Here is an 11,063-nt window from a genome sequence, read left to right on the forward strand (position 1 = left end):
AGTGCAATATCATTTCTTCTGTCTCATATACTGGAAAACATAAATCTACAGAATTAATCTATAAGAGATCTCCACCTTATATGGAACTGTGCATAATGCTGCAATCATGGTGATATACAAAGATCCTGAATTAAAATTTAGAAAAATAATCTTCCTCAATTTAAATTTCCTTTGATGTCTAAAAGAATGACCTTATTTTTCTCTGGCAAAAGGAAAGACTGATAGGTCTGTATGTTGATGGCTGTGATAGTGACAAGATATGAAGTTACTACACCTGATAGAATCTCATGGAATTCCTGAGTAATTTTTTCAATTAAAATATGCATATGAAGGTCTGTAGTTGAATATAACTGTAATAAACATCCATTCCAAAAAATCCTGTTCTCTCCAGCATATGTCACAGAAAAATTTGCTTTATTAATGAAGTACCTGAGAACATATTTGGAAGTAAGAAGAAGAGCAGAGTCAGAAATATTTTTAAGGTGCCTGTTTTTCCATCTTTCTGTTTTTCTAACAGTACTTCATCAGGTTTTCTTTCTGTCATATGCATTTCCTTGTATAAGTTTTTTCAATGCCAGCTCAGAAAACTAACAGTACCTAGCTTTCTTGCAATAGAATTGTTGTTTATAATTTATAAAGTATTGACACAGAAAGATATAGGGAGAATAAGAAGAGGAAGAGAAGAGAGCGAAAGAAGACAAACACAGAAAAGTGAATGGCAGACTGCAAAAAAAGCAATCAATCTTCTTAAGCTAATGGAAAAAAAACTGGCCGTGAAATAATGGTGATTCTTGTAGCCCATTTGTTGGCATTTTAAAGTAAGACATAGTAAGTATTAGTGAGCTAATTTAAATATAAACTGTAAATTGGGACTTGAAGCAGAGGAAAGGAAAGTGACAGGCTAAGGATCGACTGGTGCTACTGACTGTTGAGATGAAGACCAGGAACTACCCAAGCCACATCAGTGCAGCCAATTCCAAAATGAAACTCCTGTCAACTTCACTTCATCTCCACCACTGTCAGTACTGCACTCCCTCCATTACACAGTAGCCTCTTATTCTGTCTCTTTTCTGATTGCCATCAGAGTTTATACCTCAGGGAATAATGCCACATTATTTTTCACTTTGTGGGTAATCACCTGTCTCTTTAAATCAACATCAGGTGACAGCTCAGAACCTTCGGACCAAAAACCTCTAACTTGGTGGAAAGTAAGTGCATAATAAGGTTTTTTTTTAGCAGCTGCTTTATGAGAGGAGCCTCACATAAGATTCCTGTGTTCACCTGTTTCTCTTGCCCTGACACAGTTTTTATGTGTGTGGAAGCATGCTCCTCTGGCTTAATTTGCTTTATTAGGACACAAGTGTACTGAGGCTTTTGCAGCAGTGCCATATTTCTGTAGATTTTTCTTCCCTTTAGGATGTATAGGTAATCCAGGTTGTGGATATCAAAATCTTATTGTTGAACTTGTCTAATCAGGAAAAAAAATCTCAGCCAACCAGTCAGCCAGTCAGGACAGATGAAAACCATGTAATTGCATTTTAAAACTATTTACAGTGCTATTATTTCTTCTCAGAAGAAGTGAAGACCAGGAAGTTGAAATCTGACCATCAGGGAAATACAAAATGAATCTCTGTAGGTGCAGCTAGGTAATTAGCAGGCACACAGGAACCAGGTTCTGCTGGTTGGAGAGTGTTAGGCTTCATACACTGCCCCTGCCTGAGGCAACTTAATGAGTCCTAGGAACTGGTCACAACAACACAAGTTCAGCCAAGAAGAAAAATATTCATGCCAAGTAACTAACGAAGGACAAAATGATTATTTTCTCCAGGCAGACAGTGGAACCTCCTCTAGATCTGCATTGCATGGCATTTTTTTTCCACCTGATGTCACCGGTAGACTGGTATTTTGCATAGTTAGACCCTTCTAGTCAACCCCCAGATAGGTAACAAAGGTGAACAAATGTGATTTCTGTCTTTTTTTCCTTAGAAATAGCAGAGGTTCCTCTGGACAAAGAAAAAGAAGGAGAAAGAAGAGGGACTATGAAGCAGGACAAATTATTAAGAGCAGGTTCAGAAATTGCTGTGATGAGGTGCACCTATCCTGTTTTCAGCTAAAGAGTATTTGAGGTGTCTGAGAAGATGGGGGTTGAGAAAGAGGTGAAGGTAATTTAAAAAAAAAAAAAAAGCTAGCATTATTTCTGCAAATAAGAGAGAGGAACTGGTGGTAGAACTGAGAAAGAAGGGTACAGAAGGGCTGTAGCTGATCCAGATCAAAGGGAAGAAATCTGCAGATACAGAATTGAGGATAAAGCCCACAGAAAGTAAGATGTGCCAGGCAAAATAAGCTAACTGGTGAAAGAGGAGAAAAGAGTAGCAAAATGGAAGGATTACGGCACAACATGCCTTTCCTTGAGAGGGGAACATCTGTTGAGTTAATCAGCGCAGTTGTTGGCTGCGGACGCCCTGCTCTGTCAGAGGTGCTGGTCTGTGTTCATGGGGTCTGTGGGGACAGAAAAGAGGCTGGTGAGGGTCAAAGTACTTTCAGAAAGCACACTGGATCCTCCTTTGTTGCATGGGGCAGCTAAAACTGAGTAGAGAAATTAACTATGCTATTTTTATGAAGGCATGATTGGCATCTTTTGCAGCCTCCTTTCTTTGTGCCCTATCTTCTTGCATTTTATTAGGAGGTTGGTGTCATGGACAAAACAGCACCAACTCAGGAAATTTTACTTAATTAATTTACTGACAGTTAAAAACAACTTTTGATGTTGATGACTGATTTGGGTATTAAGAAACAGCCCTGCCACCAACATAAACAATTAAACGAACACTTAGGGAAACACCCTCTGTCCACCTTTCCCAGGCTAACTTCAGTCCAGTACCTCTCCTCCCCCATTCCTTGTTCTCACCTCCCCTTGCTTTTGCCGCTTGTTTTACTCTCAATCTCTGCACAGAACAGCAAGGATAATTAGTCAAGGACAGACCTTTCTATCTTTCAGAGGCATTCACATGTAATTTAACTGATTTCAGAAGACAAGAATCCATATTCACAAGGAAGAAAATCACAGAAGAATGATTAACTGGGCCCCTTAAAACCAGCAGTAATTACAAAAAAGTACCTATCTTTTTACAGTCATGTTTGAAATCAAGAAATCTTTTATATTCCTATACACAATCTGCTGTTAATTACAGGCCTAAAAATTGTTAGCAATGAAAGACTCATTCATTCCAACAATAAAGTAAGACTAAATTGCAGGTTTTGCTGTATAAACAGTAAATATGTATTGTTGCAATCTCAATCTACCTCTGTCCTATGTTTAACCTGTCAGTTAACTACAGTAATTACGATTGTTTTCAGCACCTACCTTTTCTCTGTAACTAGAATTAATCCTTCTACTCTATGCTCCTTAGTGAATAACCTTCCTAGTATGCTTGAAAATATTTCCGTTTGCTTACCTGTGTCAGTCTTGACAGTGAAAGGGATTGCCTGTTCCATCTTTTAAAATGTAACATTGTACTTTTGTCCGTATATGTCAATACTGGAGGTGGTGTTTTAGGGTTTTAAGACACCATCATTAAACTCCACTCGGCACAAACACCTCGAAGACAGTTTAGATCTCTCATGTCAGCATTTATTTCTCAGAGGTTTTAGACCAATTACTGAAGTAATGGGAAATTAGATGTTTATCTAAGATACACTTAAGAAACAAATGTCCAAACTACTGACTTTAATTTATACACTTACTAAATAATTGAAAAGGAGAAGCTAATACAATGGCCATGAGAGAATTTTCCTGAGATGAAACAGAGATTTGGTTTTGATAGCATACAGGAGAATGAAAGCCTTTAAAGGGACAAAACGCTTAAGTAAGTGGCATAGTGGCTTCAAACCAGCCTCTACCACAGGACAACTAATGGAAGCAGAGGTTCAGGTGCTGTGCTCTCTACATTTCACATAAAATGTTGCATTTCACTTAATTGGTTTAACTTCTCTCTCTTTCTGAATTTATTTCAGTGAGGGTTCACATATAACAGGAGGGGGCAGGGGTCAAAGGGAAGAGCATGCTCTGAAAATGTAATTTGTGAGGAATCATTTAAAAATCTAATAATTTGTGCTGTGCAGTGCAGTTTGGTGTAATATACATGCTTGTTTTCTTATCCAGGAAAATAAAAGATCTGAATAGTAACACAAAAGTAGAAAAGCAAACAAGCAAACCTACACCCTGCTGCCATGGGGCATTGCTAGGGTTTGGAAGCAATAGATTTCTTTGCAAAAAATGTTAATGAGCTTCCATGGAAACAGTCATCTGACCTGAGAGGGAAGGAATTATATAAAAGCCAGAGCAAAGGAGGTGAAGGAGAAGCAATATCGGAAATGAGCATAACTTCAGGGCTGTGTCATCCTTTGGTTATCTGAAGCAAGTTACCCCTTCCTGAATATGCTTTGAGCTATTTAGGAGAGAAACATTATTGTTCTAACTCTTGAGCCTTTAAAGGGACAAGGTGTGCTTTTAAGTTAAAGCACAGTATAAATGCACTTGAACTCCTGTTTCAGAAATTGTTGACATTTCACCAGTTTGTTCACAACATCATACACTGAACATGAAAGAACTGACATGTACATACGCCATCAAGAGCACAGCCAGACAAGCTCTTATATAGCCAACATAAAACTTAATTTTGGTAATAAAACCATATTTATATTGTCTTTTGGTACCATAGCTGCTAATATTAGTAGTCTTTTCAGTACCAGAGTTACTCCTTGATGCACTGTTTTTAAAGGTACATTTACTCACAGACAGAACATAGAGTTTAAAAAGAAATTATTTTAAAAGGTTCATGATGTCCCACTGGCAAACAGTACAAACCATTCTTACCTCCTAAATGGCCTGGTCATTTGTTGAATGACCAGGTGATGAAATCAGTTATAATTTTTTTTTAAACCTAACATGCCGCTGTTGCCTTTTAATTGTCTTCACACAAATTGCAGATGTTTTAATTATAGATTTCTTAAAAGATATCCTTCTACTTGGCTGCCCTATACTACAGATTCATTCCACAAAAGTGTGCTCCACCTCCTGAGAGATGTACAAATTAACATTACCTTGCTTGAAAATCCGCAGCCGCCCAGTAGCGAAAGTCCTCACAGCCCCCATTGATTTCCTTATTCTTACAGTTTGCTCCAGTCCACCAATTCTTGATTAACAGTCACTTTGACTACCTTAAAATGAGTCCAAGTTCTGCATATTCATATGTAACAACTTATTTATAATAATATGTCCACTTCTGAATGAGTTACAGCCTTCCCTTTCTACTTAGAGTGTGAATATCAAAGCTGAAAGCATAGTCTTCAGTGTTGATAAGCAGGACAAAAAAGAGACAAATCAGAGGAGTTTCTCTTCATTTTTAATTTTTTTTTTTAATGAGAAGAATACATTCTGTACCAGCTATTTATTATCCAAAAACTGATGAAAAACAAAACTGAAAACAGACGCAAAACACACGCACACAGAGACAGAATCACACCTAGTTTTAATAACAGCTGCTTCCTGATCCCACCCATTGCCCCTGGCTTTTTTCTAAGCACAACACTGACTGTCCATCTTAAGTCATTCTTAGGGAGAAATAACAGAGCAGCTTCTTTATTATTTGGCAAACAAGGCCTTGCAAAATTAAGGTGGAAAGAACATTTGAAAGGCTCTCAGATTCTGCATGCTATTCTCAGAGAACCTTTGTAAGTGTTTTCAGAGACAACAACAATCTAGGCTCTGATTCTTCATCCTTATGGCAGTAGGAAAAATCTTCTCAGGCTTTCTGAGCACCTGCATGCCTGGCTTTCGCAAAGTGTGATATATATTTAAATTTCAACAGTTAAAAATATTACACAAAGGAATACTGTGTTCAGCATCTGCTCACCGAGCTGCCTACAGTCCAACTATGCACAATTCTGATAAAGTTTAAAGTTATTGTATTACTCTCAAAGAGTACTGGGGAACTTTTCAAATATAGGGGTTTTGTTTTAGCTCAGATTTTCAGCAAAAGCACATTTAATGGTAGAAAGAACTGGTGCATTCACACTTGTGATAAACTCTGAAATCTAGATCTTCAAGCAACTAATGACTCTAATTTAAGATTATCAGGAAACATACTTTTGCACTTCTGAAAAATTTCAAGTTCCCAAAAGTTGTTTGAAGGTAGTTAGTCAGCTATTTGGAACTCTAGATGTGTTTGCTAAAATTTAAGCTCCAAAATTTTCTTATAGTATTAAACATATTACATTCCAGCTCTATTTTCCCTCCTATAATATACCTTTATATTTCAAAATGGTGAAATACTATCTGCTATCATGGTACAAATATCCCCTAAGTCTGTGTATTGGCAGAAATAATGGAGTTCTGAAATGAACTCATGGAGCATAGATCTCTCTCCAATTTTAAGGTAAAAAAATTCTGCTTAGCATACTGTTTGTTGATTAGCTTTTAAAATTAGTCTGAGTGAAAATCTGCATTGTTATATAGCTTATTTTTCTAAGGCTTCTCTTATTCAGCCCAGGCAGAATATTTTGTTTCCCAATCTAACTATAAATAACATAAATAGAATAAAAAAAAATTCTTTGATTTTTGTCATCTGCATGCCTGCTTAAAGGTATGCTGTATTTTGTTTATCTTAACACAGTTGTTTAAGGAACAAAAGTAGTTGACATATATCTTCCACGGGGTATTATTGTGAAGAAACGACAATTACATAATCCTCCTTCTCAAGTGAATTATAAATAATGTATGCAAAACATTTTTGTTTTCTGTTGGTATTTTATTCTTTCAAAGACTTTTCCCCCGAAAAAGGTATTTTTTTTGCATGTGGTGGCTTCTGCTGAAGCTTGATTTCTGCAAAAAACATCAGAGTTAAACCAAGCACATAGTCACAAAATTCAGTAACTGTCAAAGTTTTGCCTCATTAGAAAAGACCATCCAGATGCCAAAGCAATGGTATATAGTCTACTAGAGGCAGCATCTGGCACTTTGGCAAATTCAGCTGGCAGATGGTTTTACATTTGCTTCTCCTACTACTCTTTTCTCTGCCATATTCCCATTTTTTCTTTTTCTTGCTAGAACTTCCTTCTAGAAAACTAGCCACTATTCATGTAACTGCTCTGTTCTATACAAATATTTCATCGTTTTGAAATAAATACTAAAAATAAAAGAATAAAATAAATAATGTGTTCCTGAAACTGTATTACAATAACAGTGAACTCCTCCATGTAGCATGTATTTACTTATGTGTAGATATTAATTATGAATTCAGATATTCTGTTGTTTTTTTAAGCAGTTCATATTCTGGCTCACAATAATTTTATATCTCAGAAGCACAAGGCAAGTTCCAAAATGGGGAAAGTTTATAAACTTCTAAGTTTTCATACACTTGTAAGAAATAACCCCCCGCACACACTTTTATCTTCATTTTTAAGAATGAGCTCGTTTATAGCTACCATAAACAACTCTAAAATAAATAGTTTGCTTTTGTCCAGCTTTTTAGAGTGAATACTTCTGTTATTGATGTTCCTCAGCAAAACTCAGGCCTTGCCACTATGAAAAGAGAAAAATAGTGGGTCTAGATTTCAAATCCAAAGCTTCAGAATCAAGTTCTGCTTTTTCCAAGGAAGGAATGGCTGACAGATCCCAGCGCTGAAACAAGTCTATATATATTTTGAATGAGCCTACCTCAATATCCAAACTAAATGGCTGAAAATAAAGGTTTGTAAGCATTTTTAAAACTAAACAAAAACTAAAAGTGTTTTCATCTGAAAAGTGGTGTGGCGTTTGCTGATCTACATTGACTTATCAACAGTCATTTCATAATGACTAAATATGCAACCTTACTACTTAAATAGTATTGTTAAATGCTCTAACATATGTATCACTATATGTATGTATCTCTACTGCCACCTACTTGTGTTAGCATTGGAAAAGTTTTCTTTCAACCCTTGAAAAGCTGTAGAGTATGTGATTTACAGATGCATTTCCAAACTTTTAATTTAAATGTATGTCTATTCTCTTAAAAAAAAAAACAATTAACAAAACTTATAAAACCAATGAAGGCAGCAATAAATGAAATGCCAGAGATCTTCCAAAACTGTACTCTGTACAAAAAGGCAGTTTTTTTACTTCCTGCCTGAGAGGACATTCATCTGATTGTACTGTTGCACAAAGGCAAAATTTTCTGCCCTGATTTATCATAAGCCTTCAATGGTACATCTCATCTAATTCTGTCTTTCAGCAAAATCATAGCAGCATACAAAGAAAAGGTGAGTTACTTATTCATAGAATCATAGAATTATAGAATCAATGTACTTATGCGTCTGAGTAAAAGGTGATCTTAAATAGGAATGTAAAATGAAAAAAAGAAATAAAGAAGCTCTGCAGCAAAATATTAATCAGGTGAAAGAAGCAGGCAATTCCTATTCTTTCTTAAAAACAGAAAGCTTGAAAGAACATAATCAAATATTATATCAAGGGCAACACTGAGGAGGAAGCAATGTGAGAAGATAAAATAAAATTCAGGAGATAATTTGGCACACAAGCAGGGAAAACAAGTAATGAAACCCCCCAGAGCTCAGAGGAATTATTGCCCTGATAATCATATGGCTTGGATTCACTACAAAAGTTGTCAAATACACCCTGATTCACTTTGACTCATTAAGTCACGCTATCACAGAACGGTTTAGGTTGGAAAGGACCTTAAGGACCTCTCCCATGGGCAGGGACACCTAGACCTGGTTGCTCCAAGCCCTGTCCAACCTGGCCTTGAATACTTCCAGGGATGGGGCAGCCACAGTTCTGGGCAGCGTGTTCCAGTGTCTCACCACCCTCACAAGAACAAAACAAAATGAATATTCTTCCAGCCATAGAAGAATGACCACTCAACAGCTCAAGCAAGTGAAGTATTTTTTTTCGGAAGAGGATATTGGAATCTTTTACAGAAGAGTCATTGGAAAGAGCTTAAGCATTTGCAATGTGCAGTCTGAATTAAGTGGTCAGATATACAAATACAATAGGGTCATTTGCCAAGGCCAGTGCCAGCACATTATGTTTGTTCAATATGCTTGCAGCATAGACTTTTTATTACCTTCAGAATTTTAACTTTTCTGTACATAAATGAAGTCTGGGTCCTGGGAAGTGAAATATCTTTGAGATTTTTGCCATCACTGTACAAACATGATGAATACTACACTAAGGCTTCTGCTAATACCTGTCTTGCAAATAGCTGACAAAAAATATGTAATTTCAAAACATAGCAAGATTACCAACAAATAAAGAACAGCAAGAAGCACAGCAAATAAAAAGGTTGTTTCTGCACAAAGCCTTTTTTTACAGCGTTTTCCCATTCCAGTGGGGAATGAATTCAACAACTGCACTAAAGAAGAAAGAAAACCTAACACAAAAAACATAATAGGTCCTGAGAACATTGCTGCATACATTTCTATGCATCTATGAGACTCCACAGTCTTTATGTCATTAGATGGGAGTTACATTTAAGATAATATTTCTATATTACTCAAAATATTGTAATAATGTTGGCTGTAGTTTACTTCCCAATGCACTTGTAATGCTGGTGTAAAAGGCTGGACTCTTAGCAACTGCTGTTTGACAGATTTTCACATAATACCACGTTTTCATACACGGTATTTTTATGTGCAAGCTAAAGTTACTGTCAAAATTTTGTTTGCGAAGACCCTGATAAGGAAGAAGAAGAAAGCCTGGAACATGTTGACAGTGAATGTCAGTGACATAGCTAGAGCTGTGAGCTTTTATTGCCACAAATTAATGTACAGGACAGTAACAGCTTCTGTTTGCCAGGACAGCAGCAGTGTTTGGCAAGGACCATCAGCCTCCTCTGGAAGCAAACCAGTCAATGGGGTCCTGAAATGGAGCCCTCTTGCTCACAGGAGAAACCCACTGTCAGAAAGAGGGCAGTTAGTAGAGGGTAGCTAGTCTCTGTGAGGAGCTGAGCAGCTGCCAGACATTAACCCTATAGGCTGCAGCCATCCTGGATTAAGAGAAACAAGTGCTGCCTTTTCAGGATACTTGTTCCCTGGAGCAAGGCCAGAGCTGATCCATCTCCATGGATGTGCTGGGTTTCTGCGGCGAGATTCTGGTAGTGGGCAGACTACAGGGGTGGCTTCTATGAGAAGCTGCCAGAAATTTACCCTATGTCCAATACAGCCAATGCCAGCTGGTTCCAGGCCATATCCGCTGCTAGCCAAAGCTGATCCCATCAGTGACAGTGGCACCATCTTCGGGACAACAGATTTAAGAAAGAGGAAAGTTTGCTGCACAACTGCAATTGCAGCCAGAGAAAGGAGTGAGAATATGTGAGAGGAACAGCTCTGCAGACACCCAGGTCAGTGCAGAAGGAGGGGAGGAGGTGATCCAGGTGCCAGATTCCCCTGCAGCCCATGGTGCGGACCATGTTATGGCAGGCTGTGCCTCTGCAGCCCATGGAGGTCTGTGGTGGAGCAGATCTCCCCCTGCAGCTCCTGGAGGATCCCACACCAGAGCTGGGGGATACACAAAGTGGGCTGTGACCCCATGGGAACTCCATGCTGAAGCAGGCTCCTGGCAGTGCCTGCGGCCCCATGGAAGGAACCCACACTGGACCAGTCTGTTCCTGAAGGACTGCACCCCATGAAAGGGACCCACACTGGAGCAGTTCATGAAGAACTGCAGCCTGTGGGAAGGATACATGTTGGACAAGTTCATGAAGAACTGTCTCCCATGGGAGACACTCTTGAGCAGGTGAAGAGCGTGAGGAGTCCTTCCCCTGAGGAGGAAGGAGCAGCAGAGACAGGGGCAGCAGAGACATGTGTTGAACTGACTACAACCTCCATTCCCTATCCCCCTGCACCACTAGAGGAGAGGAGGTAGGGAAATCAAGAATAAACCCAGGATGAAGGCAGGGGTGGGGGAAAGGTGTTTTTCAGATTTGATTTTATTTCTCATTATCCTACTCTGATTTGATTGGTACTAAATTTCCCCAAGTCAAGTCTGTTTTGCCTGTGATGGTAAT

The 11,063-nt window shown here is 38.2% G+C and overlaps 1 long non-coding RNA gene across 1 annotated transcript; it reads left to right on the forward strand.

Annotated features, from left to right (window-relative positions):
• Nucleotides 1–564: 564 nt before the first annotated feature.
• LOC134171167 (uncharacterized) lies at nt 565–2,109 on the forward strand. The gene is made up of 2 exons (XR_009967527.1): nt 565–828; nt 1,987–2,109. It is a non-coding gene; the product is annotated as an uncharacterized LOC134171167 (long non-coding RNA).
• Nucleotides 2,110–11,063: the final 8,954 nt, after the last annotated feature.

Source organism: Pezoporus occidentalis, unplaced genomic scaffold (genome assembly GCF_034315485.1).
Source record: "Pezoporus occidentalis ecotype Australia unplaced genomic scaffold, CSIRO_AGI_Poc_V1 ctg4, whole genome shotgun sequence".
NCBI classification, from domain to species: Eukaryota; Metazoa; Chordata; class Aves; order Psittaciformes; family Psittacidae; genus Pezoporus; species Pezoporus occidentalis.